This window comes from Neophocaena asiaeorientalis, unplaced genomic scaffold (genome assembly GCF_003031525.2).
Source record: "Neophocaena asiaeorientalis asiaeorientalis breed wild unplaced genomic scaffold, Neophocaena_asiaeorientalis_V1.1 scaffold171, whole genome shotgun sequence".
NCBI lineage: Eukaryota > Metazoa > Chordata > Mammalia > Artiodactyla > Phocoenidae > Neophocaena > Neophocaena asiaeorientalis.
The window spans coordinates 1,751,032-1,778,351 of record NW_020174013.1 but is presented as its reverse complement, the minus strand read 5'-3'; the positions used below and the strand labels follow the sequence as shown (position 1 = coordinate 1,778,351).

Genomic DNA, 27,320 nt, shown 5'->3' with positions numbered 1-27,320 from the left:
GAAAGGCCCGCGTACCGCAAAAAAAAAAAAAAAAAAAAAAAATTTTTTTTTTAAAAAAGAAAAAAGGTTTTGATTTATTCCAAAAAAAAAAAAAAAAAAAAAAAAAAATTGTCTTTTTACAAAGTAACAAAGGATTGCATATATTGTGTTTTTTAACTGAAAAGCTGAGAATCAGAACCTAGATCAGTGTTGATCCCACCAATATTCTGAATCCTCATAAGTATTGACTAAAGCGGTTACCTATACTGTGTCAGTTTCTTGAGTAGAAGAACCAAAAGATTGAAAGGAATATTGAATGTCAACTCATGGTTTACAACTATTGTTGAAGCCCCTTGACAATATCCCTACCAAGTAGTATTCAAATTATGCTTAAATATTTTCAATAATAGGGAGCTCACTACCGCCTGAGGTAGTCAGTTTCACCTTTAGAAAGCTCTGATTTTTCAGGAGTTATTACATAGAATGACATTAATCTCCCTGTAACATCCCAGGGGCAGAAGTCTTAATCTCTATGCTACCTGAAAATCCATATATTTAAAAACCGTTATCATATAACCCTTGAATCTTTTCTTCTCCAGGCTAAGCATATTCAGTACTCCCCCCAAATGTCTCATCAATAAAGATGCCTCTAATCTCCTTACCATCAATTTATCTGGCAATCCCAAATAGTTTCTCTAATTTGAATGTGGCAGGAGAATAGAGGGTGGGGGAGTCTTGATTTTCAGAATCGCCCTTAAAATGCAGTACCAGAACTGACCACAAGAAAGCAGTTAAATTAGAGAGGCCCTTCTACTTAACTCAAAGATTCACTAAAATAAAACAGTGCAAAAAACGTTAAATTGGACTGTTTGTTGTTATGGCTGTGGAGTTGGTGACTAGAACTCAGATTCAGAAACAAGAAGCTTCAAGTGTCCCACATTCTAGAGTTACCAAAAATAAGTGTCTGACACCAAGCCTGCCTCAACCTTTGGGGAATACAACCAAATGGGCTGCGAAAGAGTTAAAAGCTCAAGCAAGAGCTGGATCTCCCTCATGAAGAAATTGTGATTGCGGGGGCCATGGTCCTCTCTGAGGAAACAATACACGGTCCCCACCAAAAAAACAGCTTGTGGAATACCTTGCACTTATACCTGGCAAAACCAACAGGGAGGAGGTCCTACGACCAATGAAGAGGCATCCTTACTAGGCAGGAAAAAAGACATTTCCCCTTCTTTCTATTCTTCTCCCTTCACCTAATACCTGAGCTTTTGTAGCCTAGAAAAGGGATACAGAGGTCTCCCTCTGTCCCTAATACAGACCACGCTACCTGTCACCCTCCCATCTGGTGCTGGAGCGTGAGGAGGAGTGAATGAGCAGACCACACCCCATTCCCACACCAGCCTTTGGAACCATAGGTGAAGCCTGCACTGGGGGAGGTTAAGAAGGGGAGATTTAGACAGAACTGAGGTTGAAGATTTTAATTGCAAAAGAAGACTGGAAAGTTATAGAATCTGCCTAGGATATCATCAAGTGATGGGGAAAGAGGTTTGGTGGAGCATAGATGAGGTCGATGATAGAACAAAACAAAACCAACCTGTATTTATACCCTAAAAGGGACGGGGCTGGGGGGGGAACAATTTCTCAATAAGCCAGTTATAAAGCCACATCTTCCTATTTTGCTTTGATATTTTGAGGGCAATATAGGAAAATACTAAGAATGATTAGGACTATTTTCAAATGGTTACAAGAAATTCATTTTCCCCTATACAATCCTTGAAATTAACTAGATTTCTATTGTGTTCCAAGATACCATTTAACCAGGCCCCAACCAAACACCTGAAGTTTGAAATGGCATCTGTAAAGTTCCTTAAGCCAACTATGCAGAGTTGCTTTGCTGCCAAAAACACTCACTTTAATTAACAAGAAGCAGAGTAGAGCAAACTCTTTTTACATATCAAACAACTTTGGGTTCTCCCAGTAGCAGTTGTTAACATATTGATAAAGAGTTCTGATTGTTTAATCTGAATACTAAATATTCCATGATTCACCAGTGCTAACTTCCATATACCATGCCATTTTACACCTTCAGGCCTTTGCCCCAGCTGTTCCCTTTGCCTAAAAAGCCTTTGCCCTGGCCTTCCGTGAGGAGCTCTCCTAGTCTTCTTTTAAGACTACTTCAAGTGAGACCTCTCTGGTATCCCTGCCTCAATCTTTCATCCTGTTCGTTCCACAGGTCCTTTCCAATGACTATTTGCTAGCACTTAACCCACTGCTGGATATCTCTCTCTCTGTTTACACAGTGAGTTCCACAAGAACAGAAGCTGTACTTTATCTCTTCTTTGTAACTCTATCATCTGGCACGATCAAAGCACAATAGTACTCAATAATTCTTTTTCTAAATAAATGAAGATATCTTCCTATTTATGCATAAAACACCTAACAAACATGCGAAGGGAGAACAACTGAATGAAGTAGCATGAGTAATTATACTATGTGATTCTGTGAATTGCTAGATCTGACCAGCTATACGGGTGTGTACTTTTTGGTTACAAATTATAGAAACTCAACTCAAACTAGCTTAAGCTAAAAAAAAAAAAAATATTCACTAATTAATTGATAAAAAGGAGGAATTATTGACTCACATACCTGGGAAGGACAGTGGTGAATCTGACTTCGGGAGAATCAGAATTCACAGACTCAAGCAATCATGTCAGGTCTCTCCATCTGCCTCTCAAATTGTTTTTCTCTGCTCGGCTTTGTTCTCTGCTCTGTAAACAGGTTTCAAGGGACATAGCAACCTGCAGATTGGAAATCCCATCCTTACAGTTTATGATCTGAGAAAAGGAGAATATTCTTCTCTCTCCCAGTGTCCTTTGTAAAATCCCAGGTCAGGACTCTGCTTGGCCTGTTTAAATCACAGGCCCATCTCTGGGTCACTGGGATGGAAAGTGGTCATAGCAAACAGGAAGTTAGGCCCTATTCTTAGTCAGACCTGGGTCCAAATCAAGAAGAATCACAAAGGTATGGTTGTTTTTTCTGAAGAGTGAGGGATCTGAGCTCCACATCAGGCACAGAAACGCTTAGATACTGCACAGGAGAGACAAGCCCCCAAAACACCTGACTTTGAAAACCACAGGGAATATGCCCAAGAAAATCACAGAACTGCAGGAAATGGAAAACCTGCTCTTAAAGGACCCACACACAAACTCAATTTATCCAAAAACCAGCAGAGAAACACCAGATTGAAAAACACATGAACCATAGGTGAAGGAGAACCACTTACTAATCTTAAAGCATCTGCCAGAGAGGCAGGAAGCAGTTGGGATGTTCCACAAGGACTGAGTCACTGAGGGGAGCCATTTTTGCAATCTCAGGCTACCTTGCTAATACAACACTGGCAGGTGCCATTTTGGAAATCTCCATCTAACCTGTTAGCACCAGCGGGCACACCCCGCCAACAGCCTTGCCCACCCCTGCACCTCAGCTAGGCCTCACAGCTGGTGGAGCAATAATCCCACCCACCAGTGCCCAGCAGCTGCCAGGGCTGGGCCCTACACGCATTCCAGGGGCCAGCTGCACCCACCAGCATACCACATCAGCAACCATGCCCTGCCAAAACAGGAGGGTGCACACAGCTCACAGAGGGGACATCCCTTGAGTGCATGGATCTGGCGGCCAGATATGATTGCACCTCTGAGCTCCACAGGACATCTCTTACATAAGACCACTCCTTCAAGACTGGGAGAGGTAGCTTATTTACCTAATACATAGAAACAAACACTGAGAATTAGGCAAAATGAGGAGACAGAGGGATATGTTCCAATTGAAAGAAAAAGACAAAATCTCTGAAAAAGAACTAAACAAAATGGTGATAAGCAATCTACCTGATAGAGTTCAAAGTACTGGTCATAAAAATGATCATCAAACTCAGAAGAAAAGTGGACAAACGCAGTGAGAACTTCAATAAAGAGACAGAAAATATAAGAAAATACGAAACAGAAATTATAACTGAACTGAAAAATACACCAGAGGGCTTCAACAGCAGATTGGATGAGGTAGAAGAATGAATAAGTGACCTGGAAGAGAAAGCAGTGGAACTCACCCAGTCAGAGTAACAAAATGGAAAATGAATTTTGAAAAGTGAAGATACTTTAAAGGACATTTGGGACAACCTGAAGCAGAATAACATTCACATTATAAGGGTGCCAGAAGAAGAAAGGGAGAAAGGGACAGAAAAATTATTTGAAAAACTGTGGCTGAAAACTTCTGTAATCTGGGGAAGGAAACAGACATCCAGTTCCAGGAAGCCCAGAGAATTCCAAATAAGATAAAGCCAAAGACACACACCAAGACACATTAGAATAAAAATGGTACAAGTTAAGGAAACAACAGCTGAGAAGCTAAACAGTTCCTAATTTCCTGAACTACAGAAACTGCGTGAAATGATAAATATTTATTGCTTTTTAAAGCCACTAAGTTTAGGAATAATTTGCTTTGTATTAACAGATAACAAATACAACTGCAAGTCATGTGCTCAGATGTCCTGGCAATGCTCAATCGCTATGAAAATTTTTACTTTTCCTCTCAGTGTCAGTACTTGTCTTTTCACGTACCTGTAACAGTTCATGGACTAGCACAGATTCACAGATCATGCTTTGAGTAGCTGTGCCCTTGACATCTTGTCATTTCCTCAAACACAGATGTTCATTGCTTCCTGGGTACATCTTGCATTCATATTTCCCAAACAAATGGATTGATTGTCACCTTCTTCTAAACCATTACATTTGATTTGGGCACCAGTCTCTGACCTAGGCAGTTATGACTGGAGTTATGAAATCACCTGACATAAAGTGTGACAAATCTATGTGGAAAGAATTTCCTCAAAGGAGGATGGATCACATAGCAGACACTTAAATTTTCATGGATTCTATGGCATTTTCTTCAAATGCCACTTAGGCTTTACTTCTTCCATGAAGTCTCCTAAATCAGTCTAACCTAAATCCATAAGCATGCGTACAGGTATAGTCAGCATTCTGCCAGGTGAGGCAAAGACAGAGTGAGCCCTAAGAGAATTTCAAATCAGCCACAGTCATCCTCCGCAAATTTCTCCACTGGCATGTTTCACTAAATAGCAAACAAGTGTCAGAAAGTTAAGGTTGCTGTGATGTAATGTTAATACAACATGGCAGCTATAATATTGCCCATGAAGAAAAATAAAAACACATAGACAGTATATTCACGGGTGATTTTGTGCCACAGTTAGGGAAATATAAGTGCTCTGTTGAAATGAACGGCTGAGGCACTTCAACTTTGAGGATGCTGCATATTTACACGGCCATAACTTTAAGAAATAATAATGGTCACTTGTGTCCCGGTGCAGGTTGCACTCATCAGATTCTTGTAGGTCACCACTCTGGCATTATAGGTTTTAAAATGTGCTGTCATGTTGCTGTGCCACATCTGTAAGGAACTGAATACAAATTGCACTGAATTTATACTTCAAGGTAGTGGTTTCCAGCTGCACATGATTTGTTTTGTCTTGTTTAAAACAGCTCTAAATCGCGTGCCAGCTATTGTAGGCTCCAGATTCTATTAATTAGGGATGGAAAACTAAAGCAGCAGCTTGTCCTCTGGAAGCCTGTGCCAGGTTGCTTCCAAAAACCTGCCTCAGGTCTCTGCCATCCCATCAGAAGCTTTCAGGTGATCGGATGGTTTTCCTAGAACAATGTTTCTCAAGGTGTGGTCCAAGGACACCTTGCTCAAAAATCACCCGGGGAGCTTATAGAAAGTGCGGTTTTCTCCACCTCACCCTGGACTCACTGAATCTGAATCTCTGGGAATGGCCCCAGAAGTCTGCATTTTAAGCGTATTCTTCAGCATGGTAAAGTTTGAGAACCACGGTCATCTGGATCCTACTCTAAAATCAATCATTTCCCCTGAAGCCAAGCAGGATTTTACTCAACCAGAAACCTCAGCCTGCCTTTCCTAATTTTCTCTCAACTTCTTTACTCAAAGTCGAGTCAACTCTCACCTGCTTTATTGTTCTCCCTACCAATTCTAGTAAAACACAGGAAAAAGGATTTTACTGACTTTCACTAGTCAGTAAAATCCAGATATAAAATATCACACCATTTTATGTATATGGCTCTATGGGAGTCAGACTGCATCCCGCTTCATTGTGAGACAGAATGCATCTCTCCTCATAAGATAAAAAGCTGCAAGAACAGGTGTGATGGGCAAATTAGTGTTACCATGGCACCATGCTCCTCTGTGGCTCCTCGTTACAGAATTAGTTGTAAACATCATTCTTGGCTAAGGTCCTCATTTGTGTAACTCTCTTGTACTGTACCAAGTGTGAATCTATGTGATCCCTCTTTGAGTAAATTTAATGTCTTGATGTCTGTCCTGACACTAGGATAAAGGAATAACCCCCTCACACCAACAGTTCATCATCTTGGCTGGTAGGCCCTCAATAAATACACGTGGAATGAATGACCAAATGAATCCCACTGCTCTGTTATCTCACCACATATATCAAAAGGCTGTTGAGAATCCACTCAAAGAACCCCACAGGCTATACCATAACCCATAACTGATCCCTATGATTTTGATGCCTTAATAAATTTCTCATCACATATATCTATATCTATCTTTCCTTTGCAAAGTGTTTCCTTATCTTCCTCTCTAGCACATCTCTTTTTTGTATTCATATTTTGCTCATTTCCACGACACTCTGAAATGCTTTTATCTCCCAAGAACTGGCAGCTACTCTTCTCAGTTTATAGATGCCCTAATATGTGTTCTTTCTGCCTCTAGGTTATGGCTGAAAGTAAATCTTCTTTAAACAATTCTGCTGCACTAAAGCCCTTGCTGATCGTGAAACCTACATCAGTAATTGTTTCTTTTGTATCGTGCCTACTGGTCAACTTTTACTTCATAGTCTTAAATGGCTTAAAGTGGAATGAATCTGGAGGTTAAACATTCTGGGAGCTGATATGTTGAGTGACTTAACTCATGTTTCAGCAAAACATTCCATCACAGAAGAAAACTTAGGACCACTTCTGTGTTTCCTGGTTTGCTTGTCACTCATTAAATACTGGCAAGTGTCATTTCTCAAATGTGGTGCCTCTCTTTCAAAGCAAGCAGGCAAGTTTTCTCTGTGAATTAACAAGGTTGTGGCTCGGGGTTGCCTGAAACAGTTCCTATTTGCACTTACTGTCCCAGTTTAATTATTCAGAGCACTCCCAAAGTGGGCAATATGGCCACTGAATGATATAGTCACCCTACTTATGACCTCAAGTTTTAGGTAGAATAAGAATACTACTCTTGCTCACTTTTTGCCCCTTTCTTCTCATTGCATCCTATCCCACCAAACTGCCCCATTTGAAACAACAGAAGAGCTAAGTAATTGCTACTTTCAAAGTAGCCCTATGCCTTGGCATCTTATCAGTGAAGCTGGGATATGGCACAAGGTAGAACAATTTGACTTACCAGTGTGAGGGGACAATGGCAACTCAAATCAGAGCCACATTCTTACAGATCTTCAGTCATCCCTTTCCTCAGTAGCCTCGTAAGGATCCATTCAAATGTACTCTTATAACTAATGCACTAACCACTACTTACTAATTACAACTCATTCATTCATTCATTCACAAATATTTATTGAGCACTACCACGTGCCAAGCTCTGTTCTCGCCACTGGAGGTGCAGAAGTTAACACAAAATTTCTGCTCTCACATAAATTACATTTCAGTGAAGGGAGAGAGACAATAAACGAGAGATAAAGATAGTGATAACTGTTATGAAGAAAATGAAATAGACAGCTATGGCAGAAAGTGTATTGTTTAGGGTACAGCTGGATTTCAGTACCAAAGAGATCAGAAATACAGATGCTCAAAGAAAATAAAAGTATGTATATATTTTATGCTCCCAGAGGTGACCTATCCAGCTCCATCTACAAGGGCTTCCAAGAACTAAGTTTCCTTTGATCTCCCTGTCCAGGCCCTAGGGTAGGTATCCGCATGAACATGGTTGGAGCACCTCCCCAGCACCATGTTTGCATTTCAGCCTGTGGGAAAGAAACAGAACATCCAGGGCAAGCAGCTTGTCATTAAGAAAGTTACCCAGGGCTTCCCTTCCCTGATGGCGCAGTGGTTGAGAGTCCGCCTGCTGATGCAGGGGACACGGTTTCGTGCCCCGGTCCGGGAAGATCCCACATGCCGCGGAGTGGCTGGGCGCGTGAGCCATGGCCACTGAGCCTGTGCAACCGGAGCCTGTGCTCCATAACGGGAGAGGCCACAAAAGTGAGAGGCCCATGTACCACAAAAAAAAAAAAAAGAAAGTTACCCACATGTGATATATTTTCATTCCTCTCACTTCCCATTAACCCAAACTTAGTCACATGGCCACAGTTAATTACAAGGCCAGCCGGGAAATGCAGTATCTATTTACTGCCTATCTAAAACCCAGGGAGTTCCATTATTTTAATAATAAGGGAATAAAAGGCACAAGTTGTTGTCTCTTTCATAATTGTCCTTTTGTACAGTGGACTAGACAAGACTGGTGAGGGCTTTTTTACATGGGAGTGTTTTAGATAAAGTAGTCAGGGAATGATGAGCCCCAAAAGACAACAGGAAGGCAGTCATGTAATAAACAGGGAGTTAAAAAAATCAGCAACCATGAGCTAAGACGACAACAGACATATGCATGTTTTAAACTAAAGTTTTAATTCACTTTTTAAAAAATTGTTATACTTTGTGATTATTTAGGATGATGTCACTAATAAAGCACATCTCTCCCCCTCTTCTCAATCCTGTTTACATTCCATACCAGGTTGCTTTTAATACATCTGACACATAGTCACAGTGGAGAATTTATATAGATGATTGTATGGTAGAAACTAATTTCTGAAAGTTTGATATTTCCATCTGTTTTTCCAATCCTCTCCAATTTCCAAATAGCAATTACCATCTTCTCCACACCCTTTGCCATCCCTTCCATAACCTAAGCTGCTGGGCAGCTCCATGGAGAGGCTAAGAGATTATGGAATGGGGAAATCTTGCTCCAAAGTAAATTGAGAGGAACTTCTAAATTTTAGACTCACTCATTAATCAGACGGATTGAATACAAAGCAAGACGTGTTTTGACACTGATTAAGAGGAAAGAAAATGCTTGCTGGAAAGGCATCTCATCCTTGCCTGATTCTGGTCACTTGCCAAGCATTTGATAAATTCAGGTCTAATTAAAACTGTAAGCAACACCACCCAAGGCAGACCTATCATCCATCTGGCCGATTGTTCAGGCTCAGACAGAAGCATCCAAAGATTCTGGGTGAGGGGGTCCAACCTGATTCAGTCGCAACAAGGTAGGAACATTGCCCTAACATCCCCAACTTCCCTCTACTGGAATGGGGGCTGTGCGTCAGGATGTGCCGTCATCTTCCAAGTCTCTTGCTCCCTGTCAGTGAAATTGTCAGCCTCCAAGTCTATGAGCCTTTATTAGTTAAGAAACAGACCTAACTCCTGACAGTGACTGCAGGAACGTGTACTTCAGGATAATGAGGCTAAGATATTGGGGATAATAATGACCATAAGTACCTTTTTCCCAGGTAACTTACATACTTGGCAAACACTAGGCTTATGAAGACACGACTTTTCTTCTCCTTTAGTGAAATTATATCTATTATTGTTTCTGAATAGTTAATGCTTGTTTCTGAAGAGTAAAGTTTTTTATTGGATTGCACCTGGGTCACATGCCTTTCCTTCTTCAAGTTCCCCAGATCATCGGTTTCATTAAATATTATCTTTTCTGTGAAGTTCCCCTCACAACAGCTCCCATGCCTTGATTGAACCAAAAATCGTTTAGCCTGCACGCTGATCACAAGCTTTTCAGAGAAAACTTTTATTTAAATGCATGGTAAACATAGCATGAGTAGATGGTATATGAAAGCTGAAAAATCCTCATTGCTACCCAGAACTTCATCTTCCGATGGTCCTTCACCTCAACCACAGGTGGAGGGGGGAATGTTCTGGTTGCCGCCTCCATGTGGACATTTTTACAAACCTCAGAGCTGCTTAACTTCCCCTGACATATTCTTAGCTATGAGTTCAACTCCTGAATTTTTTTGAAATCTGTAACTTACACATCCCTAGCCTTTCAAATCCTTGAAAATAAAGTGCACAAAGGAGAAGGATGCTGACTGAAACCCTGGTGCTTGGAAGTTTCAAGCAGCACTTTGCATTCACTAACAAGAAAACAGAAAAGTACCCACAATACCCTAGCCCCAGCAAAAAAGGCATATGAGTGTCCTTTGATCTAATAGGACCTTCCCGGCTGGAAGATGCTTTTGGAAAATAACTGAATTGCATTTTAATTCCAACCCTTCTCCATTTGAAAAATGGGGACTCTGAGGCCCCGGGGGATTCAGGACTTGCCCCAGGTCACTAGATCAGTGAAAGAAAAAGTAGTCATAAGACCAAGTATACAGGGCCCTTTTCTCGCCACCACAGAGTTGTTCGTTGTAAATAGTATATTTCTGTCTTGGCATTCTTGAGTCTATAGATCCCCAGCGTAAGTTTTTGGCATAATGTAGTACGGTGTTGTGATCTTCCTCCCAACTGTAACCCTTTTCCAGTACTAAAAACCATATAAGGAATTTGAATCTCTATCATAGTCTGCAATTAGCTTTGACAAAAATTGATGTCTTGCCAACCAGTATACTACATCACACCCACTGACTCCAACAAGAAGATGATTCTATTAAATACCTAGACTTAATATCTCAGCTAAAAATCGCCATCTGTTCACACTTAATTACCATATTCCCCAAACATATTTATTTAACAATTTTAAAGAAAAACTCTGCTTGTAGAGAGGGCTGAGGATTTGAATTTTCAGCCTTTCTGCTGAAGAGCTGTCAATTAAATTTAATATTATCTCAAAGCTGGCTCAAGTCCTACTGGAAATAGAAGCACACTTTTTCTTTTTCAGACGGTTCCAAAAACACATTCTTGCATTTATTTCTGAAGGAAAATTTTAAGAACAAATGGTGAAAAATAAATAAATAAACAGGATGCATTTCTTGCTCTTTCTTTCTTTTGCATTTCTCTCTTTTTATCTTTCTTAAATATACCTTTCTTGAAAAAAGGAATGAGACAGAAAAAAATTGAGCTGCCAGGTGGACCTTTTCATTAATTGGCTTAACATGCCAGCCAAGAAGCCAGCTACCTACCTTCACCTCCCGTCATTATGCCTGTATGCCTCTCAGAAGGACCCTTCTGGGTTCAGTCCCTGTATATAAGCAGTCCTTTATTCTGTGTCACTCCTGTAGAGATCTGATTCAAGGTCATTCAAAATCTCTTCTGAATGGTTTAAATAACCAGAGTCTCAATAGCTCTCAACTTGGCAGATGAGGCTCTAGCTTTAATTGTATTACGTACTAGGTACTTTTGCAAAGTTAAACAGACACTAAACTTAAAGAAATTTACGGCAGAAAAAGGAATGCCCTGCTCACTCAGAATAAACTTATAAAAACTGATAGTCACAACATTCATAACCAAGACTTTTTTGGTTTAACTGTTAGTCACCTCACAAGACAAAATATCCTATCCAAAAAAGCATTCTATTTTGGGAGTTATTTTCTGGAATGAAGAAGAATGAGTTGGACTGCCTCTGGCCATCTGTGTATATTTTATCACTTTTATAGCCTTTGCTGATTGGAATGTATTGTGCTATATTGGCCTCTCTTGGGGAAAAACAGGCAATTAAGAAGCTTTCCAGAGACCCACCGTTGTATAGGAATGACTTGCAAGCAGTATTTACTCACTTGTTTAAGAAATAAATACTACTGCTTACTACATACCAATTTCTATACTAATATCTGGGAATGCAACCATGGGCCAGGTAGACAACTTTGCGGTCGTCATGGAGCTTACAGTCGAGAGACAGAGACCAAAAACACTAATTTAACTGATTGCACAAATAGAAGAAAAATTGTCTGTCAAAGAAGTCTGGCCTTTTTTTAAACAATTCTCAAAAAAATGATGAATACACTGTTTCAATGTTTAAATATTGACCTATGAAAATAAAGAAATTAACATTTATTTAATTGCTACTGTAAGTCAAGGACTTTACATATATTGTTCATGTAATTTTGACAAAGATCTTTATAAGCAGATACAAAGGAAACGAGCTTAAAAGGTGGAAGTGTCCAGAACAAAAGCCAATAATCAGATCCACATTCATCGGATTCAAAATCTGTGCATTTACCCCCACACCTTCTGGCTCCCTTAACGAAGTCTTCTTTGGCACCTTAGTGGGAAAGTTCACATTGCTTCAGACTTCTCTTTCATCAGTTAGAAGTAGACATACACGTTTCTCTAGCTGATATCTTATACCTTATATCTTATCTTATACCTCTGATAAGAATAATTGTGTAAGAGTCAAAAAACAAAGTCTCAACCTTATGTAAAATCTCCAAAGAAAAGAACCTCTCCCACTTCCAATGACAACACAATCTAAGGTTTCCTAATTCCACAAGCATATTAATACTCAATAAGCTTCCACTTGCTTAGCAAGTTCTCATTGCCAGATCAAGTTCCTGTGGTAATCTGGGATTGAGATCTTATAAGAATAAAGTCCAGAATTGAAAAGTTGAATAGTTTATATATTTCAACATCCATTATTCATAAAACAATGAACTAACAACAAAAAAATCTGGCTTCCTAAGCATGTTACAGTCTGATTGCATAAGGATTGTCCTGTTCACATCCTGCAAGATAAATACAGCAAAAATTCTACGTTACATTTTGTAAGGAGAGTTTATTCTTTACCAATATTTGAGGAGATTAGCTGGAAACCGTGGCCAATCAGCAGCCCACATTCACCTACAGAATCATTTGAAAATATTTTAATTTAGAAAAAGGACACATTTTGTTTCCACATGTTCCACATAGCATCATAAGCCTACTCCAGAGCGTGCCTCCCACTGAGTAAACTAAACACTCTTGAAAAAAATTTAAATAACTACCAGAAGACTGTGAAAATATATAAATTTTTAAATTCTTAACAAAATATTGGCACATTGAGTCCAAAAATACATAAACAAATGTCAAAATACATCATGACCATGTATGGTTTATCACAGGAAAGCAATGTTAGTTTAACATTTGAAAACCAATCAAACATAATTCATCATATTAATAGAATAAAGAAGAAAATCTATATGATCAATTCAATAGATGGAGAAAAAGCATTTGACAAAATTCAACACTCATTCATGATTTAAAAAAGAAAAAGAAAAAGAAAAACTCTCAGCAAGCTAGGAATATCAGAGAATTTTCCCAAACTGATAATGGAAATCCACGCACATCCTACAGCTAACATTATACTTAATGGGGAAAGACTGCATTGTTATCACCTGAAATTAGTAACAAAGCAAGAATACCCATTTTCATTGCTTCTATTCAACATTATACTGGGGAGGGGGAGGTCCTAAGCGATTCCAGTAATTTTTAAAAAGGTAGGCAGAGAAGGTTAAAGGAAAAAGAAATAAAGATCAGTAAGGAAGAAGTAAAATTATATTGCAGATGACAGAATTGTTCATGTAGAAACTCTCAGAGAATCTACAAAATAACTATTAGAACTAATAAATAAATTTGGCAAGATACATAACTTATTTTTAAATCATTGTATTCCAATACACAAGAAGCAAACAACTCAAAAATGAAATTTTTTAAATTTCCATTTACTGTAGTACCAAAAAGAAAATCTAGTCAAAGATGTCCACACTGAAAACTACAGAACATTGCTGAGAGAAAGTAAATAAAATCTAAATAAATGGGAAGACATACCATATTCATAGATTGAAAGACTTGATATCATTGAAATAATAATTGTCCCCAAATTGATCTGAGGTAGTTTTAGTTCAATAGCAATCAAAAGTCCAGGGCAATTCCCTGGTGGTTCAGCAGTTACGTTTCACCACTTTCACTGCCATAGGCCCAGGTTCAGTCCCTGGTCAGAGAACTAAGATCCCGCAAGCCACATGGCACGACCAAAAAAAATAAAAATAAACTAAAAACAAAATGCAAAAGGAAACAGATGAAATTAAAAAAAAATTTCTAGCAGACTTTTGTAGAAATTGACAAACTGACTTTAAAATGTATATAGAAAAGCAAAGGACCTAGACTAACCAAAACCAAAGAACTTTTTTAAAAGAAAAACAAGGTTGGAAGACTTACCCTACCTGATTTCAAAAATTTCTATAAAGCTACAGTAATCAAAGTAGTTTGGTACTGGTGAAAAGATACACATATATGGACAAGAACAGAGAACCCAGAAGTAAACCCACACATAAGGTCAACTGATTTTTTACAAAGATACCAAGGCAATTCTTTGAAGAAAGACAAGTCTGTTTTAACAAATGATGCTGTATACACTATACAGAAAAAGAAAAAAAAAAAAAACACATAGACCATTACCTCATATCCTACATAAAAATTAACTCAAAATGAATCATAGACCCAAATTTGAAACACAAAACTCTAAAAATTTTCTACTAGAAGCATAGGATAATTGCAGTCTTGGAGTAGGCAAACGTGAGCCTGAATAGCTAGTTGATGGGGCTAGGAACCAGTCATCAATCATACCTTGTTCAAAATCCTTGATTTCTGGGTGAGTTTTCATGAGGATTTTATAGTAGAAAGAGTATAACCAAGGTTCCACATTCTCTCTCTTTCTGCCCACCTCCCCTTCTTGTTTTTATAGTTGTTTCAAAGTCCTTTTATGACATTTCTGGTCTAAAATACTGGATGTAGATGTTTGCCCAGGAAATCTGTTAACTCTTTCTTTTTATAGATGGATTAAACTTTTCTATACCTTGTCCTACAACAATGTTAGTGATCTCTTCCAATTTGGAATTCCCTCCATCTGGTATATAGTTGGAACTCCATAAATGTTAATATCTTTATCTTCCTAGTTCAGGATTTAGTCTATCAATATAGTGCTAAAGTACACACAACACAGAAATCACATGGGACTATCGGGTTCAGAGATAGATTCTATAGTAGACTCATCAGGCTTGCACGGAAATACAAGTGTAGCAGATGCATCATTTTAATACTATAGCTGCTTCTGAGCCTAACTTGCTAGTAGCACTCTATTTTTATCATTCCAAAGTAGACTAGATGTTCACTTCATTGACTGTAAAGAGACAGGGGCCTAAATAAATGGCTGCCTACTTTTTTTTGTTTTTCAGTACGAAGGCCTCTCCCATTGCAGAGCACAGGCTCCGGACGCGCAGGCTCAGCGGCCATGGCTCACGGGCCTAGCCGCTCCGCGGCATGTGGGATCTTCCCGGACCAGAGCACGAACCCGTGTCCCCTGCATCGGCAGGCGGACTCTCAACCACTGCGCCACCAGGGAAGCCTGCTGCCTACTTTTATATGCCAGTCACTGTATTAGAAGCTTCCTTTATCATTTCTATAAATCCTCATAATAAACCACTTCTGTTTTATATATAAGATAACTGAGGCTTGACTTGTTTAAGGTTGTAGATGGAGTGTGGAATAATGAAGCCAGGAATCCAATCCACACAAGATTTTGGCTAGGCAACCTATGTTGTGTACATTATATCACTTCTCAATGTTTGTGGGCTTAGAAGGGTCACTTTATAATCTATCTTTCAAATGGAGATACTTCTAAGAATGAATGTGGCAGAGGGAATTTTAATATTATTCCAGGATGAAAGGCATAAACTAGAACTCTGCTAGGCAAACTGAAGTGAGTGGTTACGCTAATCTGAATTATCAACTGTTCAAGCAATATTTCAAAGCAAAGAGATATCAAGCAAGGAGGTGAAAAGGAAGTCTGTTGTATGCTGAATGCTAGCCAAATAGACTCTCTGCAAAGGAAGATGTGACCCTGATTTTAGGGAAAAGATGTGGGGACATGACCTAGTTCCTTGCTACTCACTGTGTGATCTGCAGACTAGCAGCACCTCAGCCCTATTGAATCAGAATCTGGCTTTTAACAAGATGTCCTGCTGCTTCACATACACATTAAAGTTTGAGAACTTGCTTACCGTCTGAGTAACTTGGTAAGCTTAAAAACAAAAATTCAAGAGCCCATCACCCCAAGATCCTGATTCAGTGGAATTTGGGGTGGACCCAGGAATCTACATTTTAAAAGAGTTCTCCATGAAAGCTTTGAGAACAGGCGGGTTTGGGGCTCACAAATCTAGAGCATCCAGTGTAAAGGGCACCCAAGTTTTCATCAGAAATCATACAAAGTTAAAACAAAAGCAGCTTGAGATACTCTGAGATTCACTAGATTTAGTTTTTTATCAAGAAATTAATCTATTTTCAGCCAAAAAAATCCTTTGAGAGCTAGATTCCATAATAGGAAAGCATGTTAGCTGAGGAATTTTCAGTGAAATGAAGCAAAGCCTAATATTCCCAAAGAAGGCCTTCCAGCTCCTGGAGCAAACCCACATAGCTGTAAGTGTACCCAGACACAGACACAAACATAAAATGAGACTAAGAAGATAACCAAATGTTGCTTCCCAATACATTCACAGCACTGTGGCCATAATTACTTGGTCTTTGTGAGAACATCTGTCCCCCCAGTCTCATCCCCAGGCCCAGAGTTGTGTGCACAGTCTGTTCCTGTGTCATTTCTCAGGGTACTGTCCCATAACAGAAGTGAAGCCTGAATGATTACAGACACTTTGCTGTGTTATACCTACACTTCCACCTACATTTCTTCTTGGCAATAAATTTATTAAGTGTCTAATGAGTCTTTAGTGAAGCAAAATTCAGGCATTAAGGTTCAGTGACTAGATTGAATCTAAAAACCCAGATCTTATTCTGTGATGAAAAGATATAGCATCAAATTCACAAATGATGTAGTCCAGAGTCAAGACAAAAAGTCAAGGTCATGAACAAGGTCATTTCACATTCAAACTCTGAAATAAGAACAGTCTAGAGAGGGACTTCCCTGGTGGTCCAGTGGTTAAGACTATGTGCTTCCACTGCAGAGGGCACAGGTTCGATCCCTGGCTGGGGAACTAAGATCTCGCATGCCCCAAGGCGTGTCCCTCCCCACTACAAAATAGAACAGTAGAACAGTCCAGAGAAGTAAAATCAGACAGAAGGCAAGAAGAGAGCACTCATGACTTGGCCTTCTGAACCAGGTCCAGCAATAGGTTCCTACAGATCCTTTTTTTTTTTTTTTAAACATCTTTATTGGAGTATAATTGCTTTCCAATGGTGTGTTAGTTTCTGCTTTATAACAAAGTGAATCAGCTATACATATACATATATCCCCATGTCTCCTCCCTCTTGCGTCTCCCTCCACCCACCCTATCCCACCCCTCTAGGTGGTCACAAATCACCAAGCTGATCTCCCTCCTACAGCTCCTTTTGAAGAAAAACTGGAAATTGTAAATGTCTCCAGTGTAGAGATTCCATTCTTTATATTCTCTGCCCTTTGACATAACATATCATTACTTCTACTGCTTACTTTTTCAACACTTTTTAGTGAAAGAAAAGGACAATAAACATCTGAGTAATCATGGTCTAGATTCCACAATTATTAACTTTTTACCCTATTTGTCCTATTATTTAAATTTCTGTTAAAATTTCCAAGTGAGTTGCAGACATCACGACACTTCACTACTAAATATGTTAGCTCATTTCTCTTGAGAATTAGCTGTCATACATAACCACAATATTACTAAAACACTGAAGAAAACTGGCAAAAATAATTCCCTAATATCACGTCCTTATTGAATTTTGCCCAATTGTCCCCAAAATGTCTCTGCTCCAACATTTTATTTTGACATTTGTCAAAGAGCAAAGTTGAAAGAATTTTACAATGTACCCATATACCCACCACACAGATGGTGCCATTAATTTTTTACTATACTTGTTTTGCTACATCTTTACATTTATCCATCAATCCATGTTATTTTTTGACATATTTCAAGGTAAAGTGCATCAGCAGTTTACCCCTAAATATTCTGTATGCAAATTATTAGGTGGAGCCTAATACTTGTTTATAATTTTTTCTTTTGATGGAAAATTTACATACAGTGAAATGCACAAATATTAAATTATATTTGCTGAGTTTCAACAAATACATACATCTACGTAACCCACATCCATACCAAGAAATAGAACATTACCAGGAGTTTCTTTCATGATCCTTCCTAGTCACTCCCCTCCCCCACACTCCACTCTCGAAGGCAAGCACTGTTCTGATGTTTTTCACCATAGATTCTTTTTAACCCATTCTAGAACTTCATATAAATAGAATTATACAGTTTGTACTCTTTGGTGTTAGCTTCTGCCACTCAGAATGATGCTTTTGAGAATCATCCATGTTGTTGCATGAATCAGTCATTCATTTCTTTTATTGCTGAGAAATATTCCACCTGGATTGTTTCTAGGCTTTGGCTATTACAGATATAACTTCTATGAAAATTCTTGTACAAATGCTTTTCGTGAACGTGTGTTTTCATTTCTCTTGTATAAATACCTAGAAGAGGAATTGCTGGGCCTACAGTAGGTATATGTTTAGTTTTATAAGAAACTTCCAGACTTTTTTTCCAGAGTGAATATACCATTTTACACTCCCACCAACAGTGTATAAGATTTCCAGTTGCTGTGTTTTCCTTTTTTCATTTCTGCTGTTATCTTTTTAAATTCCATCCTTCTACTTATTCTGGATTTACTTCATTCTTCTTCTTCTGTACCTTTTAAAGTAGAGTCTTAATTACTGATTTTGACCTTTCTATTCTAATATAACAATTTCAAACTACGAATTTCCTCATAAGCATTGCTTTAGCTGCTTTCTTCACATTTTGATAGGTTGTACTTCTGTTTGTTTTTAGTTTAAAATATTTTCTAATTTCTTTTGTGATTTATTTCACTCATAAATTATCTGGAAGTGTTTTAATTTCCAAAATGTTGGGGACCTCCTAGATATCTTATTATTATTGATTTATAATTTAATGACATTATGATCAGAGAACATAGTCTGCATAATTTCAGTCTTTTTTGAATTATTGAGGTTTATTTTATGGCTCAAAATATGGTCAGTGTATCTTGATGAGCGTACCATGTACACTTGAATGTTTTTTCTTCAGTATTGGAGTATAATGTCTTATAAAAATCAATTAGGTCAAGATGGTTGATAGTCCTGTTTAGATTCCCTATATTTGCTGGTATTTTTTGGCCTTATTTTCCTATTAATTGCTGAGAGATGAGTCTTTAGTCTCCAACTATGACTTTAGAATCATGTTTCCCCTTTCTTCTGTCAATTTTTATCTCATATATTTTGAAGCTCCAAAATGCATTTTACAACTTTTCTTTTCCAAAATGGATATAATCAAGTATCCTTACCAAAGTGTTTAACCAGGGCTTCCCTGGTGGCGCAGTGGTTGGGAGTCCGCCTGCCAATGCAGGGGACACGGGTTCGTGCCCCGGTCCCGGAGGATCCTACACGCCGCAGAGCGGCTGGGCCCGTGAGCCATGGCCACTGAGCCTGCGCATCCGGAGCCTGTGCTCCGCAATGGGAGAGGCCACAGCAGTGAGAGGCCCGCGTACCGCAAAAAAAAAAAAAAAAAAAAAGTTTAACCAGAATCTTATCAAGTCTTTAGGCCCATTTAATTTCCTGAAGAGGAAAAAGTTAAATAATATTATGAGGAAATAATCAGGCACATCCAGAATAAGGGACAGTCTACACAAGATAACTGGCAAGTTCTCTTCAAAATGTTAACACTAATGTCATAAAAAGGGAGAGATTAGGAGTACTGTCCTAATAAGACTTAGGAGATATATCAAGTACATGCAATGCTTTCTTTTAAACAGCTGATCATTTTTGCATAAACAACCAAGACTTGAGAGACATAGTGTTACAAACGTTCCAGTTTGAATATCAGAGAGGAAATATAGCCAGGTTACATAATAGTGAGTGCACAAAGATGACAAGGCTGATTGAAGGCAAGAAGATCAACCCAATCCCAGGAAGAATCCTTCAGCAGTTTTCCTGCTAAATCTACAGCATCAGGGTGTAGTGGAACTTTGTGTGATGGTGATAGAGGTAAAGAAAAGGAATTCTCACTACCCATTCATGCCATAATTCTGTTTCTGTCGGAAACCACCAACCACCATATAGGAAAGCAAAGTTGTTCACATAAGGTGCTCCCAACTTGGTCTTTGTCGTATATACCATGCTGTGCCGCTCAGATCCCCACTTCAAGAATGAAGGATTGGGTTCCCCACTGCTGAGAAGATTGTCAGATGACAGCTCTCTGCAAAGAGCCCTCCCTGGAAATTGCCTCAACAGAAAAGAGTCATGTCACCCAAAGTCACTACCCCTTCATAGGTCAGGCTGTATTCAGTGCCTGGTCAGCCTAGACAAAGTGTCTGCTCCCTCACTCCAACTTGGTACAACTCTAAAGAACCACGCCAGCCTCAGAGCTTCCCATGGGGTTGGTTGAGCCCTATTAGTTGGAACCACAGCCAATCCCTCCCTAGTACCCCTCCTGTGTGTTGATCTCCTTCTCAGAGTCGGTTTCCTGGAGAATCCAACCTGCAGTAAGGTTACACGGCCAGTTACCGTTAAAGAGCTCACAACACTTTCATTGATATTTCTATAGAAACAGAATTTACTCAGAATTTTCAGAAGGAGAAGTCAAGGCACAAAATTTCCGTGATTTTCTTGAGATTACCAGAGGTGCCAATACTGTGTGAAGCCAGTGTGCCACGGCATGCTCAAAAGTCACATAAGAATGCTGCCAAGTTTTCTTCTCTGTATAAAATTTATTTTTGCTACAATAGAGTAAAACTCACCGTTCTAGCTATGTGTGCCAGATGGAATGTTAAGATTCGTGGGTTTGCAGAGTGGGGTACAGAGCAGGGAGTAACACGTTTAGAACAAGTGTTAAGAAGCAGAGTATTCAAAGAAAGATCGTGTGTTTATTGGAAATGTGATATACTCTCCTCATGAGTATACACAAGAATATAGGCAGGACAGTAAATCTACTGAAACAGCAACATCACGCGGAAGGGTGACAGTGACTATTGCAATAACTGTGGGATGACTTTAGAGATGCTAGGAAAAATGGTTATACAGTAGGAGTAGTTACAGGGATGTTTCTGCTGTCCAGTTTAATATTTGGAGATTTGCCATCAAAATCTCCAGCTTTCAAACATCAGCACTGAATCCAAAAATGTTGAGACCCCTGAGCTGGGGATTAGAACCCAGGAAATAAGCATACCTCTCCCCCCAACCCGCACTGGCCCCACGAGTTCTGTCTGCACCCAGAAGTTAAAATAGAAAAATAGATATAGTTTTTATTATCCCAAATTGAGAAGCTTGTGCTGTTTCCTAATAAAATTAAGCATACTGGCATTCAAAGCCTGTTACATAAGGACTGCTAATCAGAAGAGAATGTAAAGGATAGAGGAGGTATTTACTTAAGAAGCAAAACCAGCATTTTGATGTCCCTGGATCTGTTCAGCATAAAGATGTGGCCCCATAGAGTGAATACAAACATGGCACTTCATTTTGACAATGTCTAAACTGCCTTTCTATTTTCTTTTCTCTTAAAGTTCATTGGCACATTTCCTCCAGCGGAGCCTATCAGCTCAGCACACAAAGCCTTCTTTGTACTCCTGAAACAGAGGTATTGATAAGCCCAAAGAAATCAGATGAGACAGGTTTCTGGTTCTTTCTGGCATCAGCGAGGTCCAGTTTTCAAAAGGTCTGTGGCTAAGGCTCCAGAGTCACATGTGAACTACTGTATTCTATGACTTATTGGCAAATCTGCAACTGTTTCACACAAACTAAAGCCAAAAGTCTGCTCTCCACCATCAAGACTGGTTGCGGTAATGACCGTAAATTCATCACGTAGCCACACAACTCTTTATTTCATACAAGCGAGTGAAAAGTCACAGAATTCACTTATGGGTCTTGCTATTTAAAACAAAAGAAATATTTTAACTATGAAGCCAAAAGTTGAGGAGAGTTTTAAATCTCGGCAACTTCTTATCTGCAATACCTCCTGATTATTCTTCTCCCAACAGGCTGGTCATTTTCGTTAATGTAGCTGGCAGCTCCGACTTCGCCTGCAGGGGAATGTAACCCAGAGCTGCCAACCAGAACTTGAAATTCTCTGGTTTTTGTCACTTGCAGTTAGCATCGCAGCCTTTTCTAAATTTAGGATAGTGAATCATACGAAACAGTGACCTGACTGCAAAGCTTCATCAAGTTTGTGCAGGGGTGCTATCGACAACACGTTGTATTGTAAAGGTCAACAAGGTGAACATTACAGAGCCTCCTACTGGTTCAACACTAACAAAAGAAAATGACATTGTGAACTAGGCTTGCTTCACTGGACAGAATACAGATGTGCTCCCTTGCATTTTTTAGCTTCCTTTTCTAATGCTTCCAGTATAGTTTATGGATTTGTAGCATATGCATATGTCAGCTTGTGGCTCTAAAGGATTAATTTCACTTTATCCAATATGTTGCTAAACCTTTCAGGGAATTCGTGGTCTAGTGTGATGGGCTGACATAGCTCAAATTTAACTCAGATTCTGTTTTTCATACTGTCACAATTTATGTGCAGCATTGTTTGTGGGAATTCAGATAAGGTTATTTAATGAAAGAAAAATGACAAGTAAGACATTCTTTAGCCATCCCTGATTTTAGCCAATTCCTCACCCTTTACATCCAACAGATTATCAAGATCTAAAGACCCTAGTTCAGTCCAGAAGCCGGCATCTCCCCTCTCCCCGTTGCTGGTACCTGAGTTCAGATCTCTCTAGTTTTCCTCAGGGCCCTCACAGTGACCTCTTACCTGGTCTCCCTTTTGCCAGTCTCTGCTCTGAAACCAGGATTCATTCTGATCTGATCATGTCACTCCCTTCCTAGAATAGAAAAAAAAAAATGTGGCTTTATGAGAGTGCAAAGAAGTTCTGGCTTCATAACCTCATTTGAATGAATGAATTCATCAAAGTCTGCAATCTTATCCTCATATCCATAAGCTCAGAAACTCGTGCAGTATCTCAGCGATGGACCCACATTAACTAATCCTGCAAGATTCATGTAAGAACCAAAATTGTCAGCATATTAATTTTCATTGAAATGTAGCTGCTAGGCAAGCCCTAATCTTCATCTTGGCCTGAGCTGCATGGGCCTCCCCCAGAAGCAGAGTTACATGAAAAGCCATATTATAATAAGGTTATTATAATACGGAGTCCCTGGAGGCCCCTCGGGAGAGTGAGTTGTTTGGCCATTTGGGACCTTAAGAGCATGACGGTTCTGGCTGTGACCACGTCACCGCAAGTACGTGCACCGCACACAGGGAGCTCTCTCCCATGACTCCGCTTTCCTGGGCTTCTATCTTCCACAATCCAGGCTAAGCAGCCATTTCCTGTCAGCACAAACAGAGGATTAAGTTTCCACATTTTGCATAGAATTCATGCACTTCCCGGAGATTGCTTCTGCCTTGGAATTCTAGGAGAGATTCTGGAAATCTTCAATAATAAACTCACGGATGGGCCCAACTGATTAGTGCTTCACTCTCTCAATAACCAAACACATTCCATCTATGTCTTCTCAGCTTTATTTCCAGCTTCTTTGGGGTCTCTTCCTGTCTCCCTTTAAAATCTGGCCCCAAACTGCCTCATCTCCAGCTACTCCCACATATCTGTTCTCTCCAGACACACCAAACTCTTCACTCTTCTCCTTTCATGCTGGAGCAGTAGGTTCCTTAGACTGCAAGCCCCAGAAACTGTTTCTGGTTAAATTAAGGGGCAAAGGGATTTACTAGGATATATGGGGTAGCTTAGAGCATCAAGAAAAACCAGTTTGCAGAAAGGATAGAGACTGGGGTAGAGCTGAGGACCTAGATGGCGAGAACAGCTCTCTTCAGGGAGACCCCATGAGAAAGAATCAGCTCCAGCCACTTCCTATCCTGCCCAAGTCTCAGAGGCCCACATCCCACACTTCAGCTTGGGGAGGGCAGGGCACCTTTACTGGCAGACCTCCAAGACAGTTTAGAAAGAGATGAATAATTCTCAAAGGAAAGGCGGGTCCCAGAACTAAATACCACAGTGAGCGATGTGGGGAGCAAGGTTAATTGAGAGTGGATAAACTGGGAGACCGAAGTGTGGAGCTGGACCAGGGAGCATAAATGCAGAGGCAATTTGAAAGTTAAAGGAGGAAATGTCCAGGGAGGCAACACACTGTATAGAAAGAAAAAGGGAGAAATGGGGAGAGAGGGAAAGGAAGGAGCATTTTAGTCTATGTAAATGGTTCATGGACATCTTACATGTGATAAGAAAAGTGTGAGAATGCATAATGTGTATATACTTAATAATTAAAAACTTGGAGATTGAGTGAATTTAAAAGAATAGACGTTTACACGAATTCAAGGAATTAATTTTTGCAGCTGTATTTAAAGTCCCAGCTCTTCAAAAAGACCTTCACAATACAAAATTCTGGCCTGGATAGTTCTCCCACTCTAGCTCTCCGTGCTTCGATACTGCTCATTTTTTATTCCTTCAAACGCCAGCTCCCTCCTATCTCAGAGCCTATGCGTATGCGGTTCCCTCTTCTAAGGTCTTCTTCTTCTGCTGTGTTAGCCAGTGTTCTCCAGAGAACAGAATCAATAGGAGATATACCTCTATCTGTTTATCTACCTACCTATCTATCTACCTACCTATCTATCTATCTATCTGGACAGATTTATTTTAAGGAATTGGCTTACTTGATTATGGGGGCTGGGAAGCCCAAAATTCTAGGGCAGCCAGCAGGCTGGAAACTCCAGCAAGAGCTGGTGTTGCAGTCTTTGTCCAAAGGCTGGAAACTCGGGCAGAATTTCTATGTTGCAGTCTGAAGGCAGAATTTCAATCCGTTTCTCTTTGGGAGACCTCAGTCTTTGTTTTTAAGACCTTCAATTGATTGGATGAGGCCCATCCATGTTATGGAAGGTAATCTGCTTGAATCAAAGTCTACTAATTTAAAAGTTAACCACATCTAGGGCTTCCCTGGTGGCGCAGTGGTTGAGTGTCCGCCTGCCGATGCAGGGGACACGGGTTTGTGCCCCGGTCCGGGAAGATCCCACATGCCGCGGAGCGGCTGGGCCCGTGAGCCATGGCCGCTGAGCCTGAGAGTCCGGAGCCTGTGCTCGGCAACGGGAGAGCTCACAACAGTAAGAGGCCCGCGTACCGCAAAAAAAAAAAAAAAAAAAAGTTAACCACATCTAAAAATAACCTTCATGGTATCATCTAGACTGGCGTTTGACCAAATACCTGGGCACCATTAGCCTAGCCAAGCTGACACATAAATGTTAACTATCACATTTCCTCTTCCTGTCCCCCTATGCACCCACACCTCCACCAGCCTTGATTAACACCACCTCCTTCACGTCTCAGCTCAAGGCTCAGTTCCCCGAGGAAGAATTCCTCAACCCTGTCTTACATGGACACTCTTAGAGCACTCTGGACCTTTCCTTCTTAGCACCTCCCACAGCCAGGGGTTAATATGTGTGTGCTTGGTGGGGGTGGGGGGGTAGGTATAAAACTGTGTAACTGTTTACTACTATCTGTCTGTCCACTGAAATGTAAGCCCCATGAGGTTAGACTGTTTTTCTTATCACCCTTCCCCTAGCACCAGGCCCAGTGACTCCACATCATAGTCACTCCATACATTTTTATTGAATGAATTAATGAAGGTATTCAGAAAAATGGTACTGTTTGTGATCACAGCACATTTGTTGACTTTCAAAGGTTAAAACAGCCATAGACATCAGCAGAAACCTTTGCTTGCTCCCTAACTTTATTCCAACTTCCTACAAGGAGCATCACATAAAATGTTTTTCTAGACGTTTAATACAAGGTGCCTCACGGGACTGTACCCAGCCTGACAAGTAAATCCGGTCTAGTTTTCTCTTTCTTTTTATTCCTAATCCCAAGAACAGTGGAGATAAGAAGGGCCATTTGGGGTACAGAGAGCCTTCTTCCTGTAGTGAGCAGACCTCACTGGGGTCAGCAGACAGAGACGCTGTGATGAATTGAAGTGCTCAAGAAAGCATCTTCAAACATACGGAATGAAGACTGATATTACCCTGGGAATCATCTAAATATGTACAGTTTTTCACGCATGATGGATTTGTTAAGCATAGTTGGAATATTCTCCATTCTTAAATAGCTATGAATAATTGCAGTATTTGTAAATTACTATACATTAGCACGCTATGCAGGCACACTACAGTCAAATTAATTCATTAACCCTTTTCAGAACGCTGATCTTATAGGTTGAGACCCAGGAAAACTGAATTAATATATCCATAAATGTAAATCAAAAAACTTAATAAGATGCCTTCCTAAACAAAATACCACCAGTTTTCTTTTTGTCACGATGATTTAGTTTGATGAGACAAAAGACACGATGAAAAAGAAATGAACAAGCAAATATGTACATATCATATAGTTGGAAAACATTTTATCCCTTTTGGTATCTTCCACATACCCTGAAGCCCATCTTTAACTTTCTCAAAACAAGCTTTTACCGCCTTTCCATTTTCCCATCTTGTTCTTTCCCAACTTTTCCTCCAGATTTTTAGATAATGAGAAGGCAAAATAATAACCCTAGACACTATATTGTTTTTATATTCTATTTGAAAGAGTACCTCTGAAAACTTATTTTGGACAATGCCTTCAATAATAAAATTCTGAATATGCCCTATAGCTGTCATTTGAAAACAAAGATATTGTAAAGCAATGATACTCCAATAAAGATGCTAAAAAAAAAAAAAAGATACACCAGACACAGATGAGGCAATGAACAAAACATGTGTACAGATATGGATGGTGGAGTCCTTTTTCAACATGACATGAGATGCCTAAGAAATAAAAGTCTACCTTTGTCCTTACAATCCAACTGGGATGGGCTAGAGCAGGGGTGGGGGACACCATTGATCACACTGGGTGTGTTAGAAATCCAAAGCAATGTATGAGAATACTCTTCACATGCCCACAGATTGATTTCTAAACTCAAGAATGTCTAGGTCAGTGGAACTGGACATGACAAACTTCTCAGGGAGTTGAGGGGAGGGGTGATGCACTAAGTCTAAGAGAATTTTTGGAGCTAGAGATGAGAGTGCAGAGTTGGAAGGAAGGAAGGAGAACATCAGACTAAGTATGAGATCACGAGTAAGGACAACGGGCATAAGACTGGTCCTTACACACCTGGTTGCAGAGGAAAAGAAATGGTACTTAGGAAGGTTAGAGAGGTATGGATCAAAAATTCAGATGTGGAGGGTCTTG

At 39.7% G+C, this 27,320-nt stretch overlaps 1 long non-coding RNA gene across 2 annotated transcripts in view; it reads right to left on the bottom strand.

The window, feature by feature from the left end:
• Positions 1-25,118, bottom strand: part of LOC112405152 (uncharacterized) — a 30,424-nt gene extending 5,306 nt beyond the window's left edge. Inside the window, exons 1-2 of one of the 2 annotated variants that reach the window (XR_003004276.1) lie at positions 23,293-25,118; positions 22,847-22,916 (exon numbers count right to left, since the gene is read on the bottom strand). This is a non-coding gene — a long non-coding RNA (uncharacterized LOC112405152). Of the gene's footprint in view, positions 1-22,846 lie in introns of both variants that reach the window. The other variant, XR_003004275.1, reaches the window with a different exon arrangement.
• Between the last annotated feature and the right edge of the window lie 2,202 nt (positions 25,119-27,320).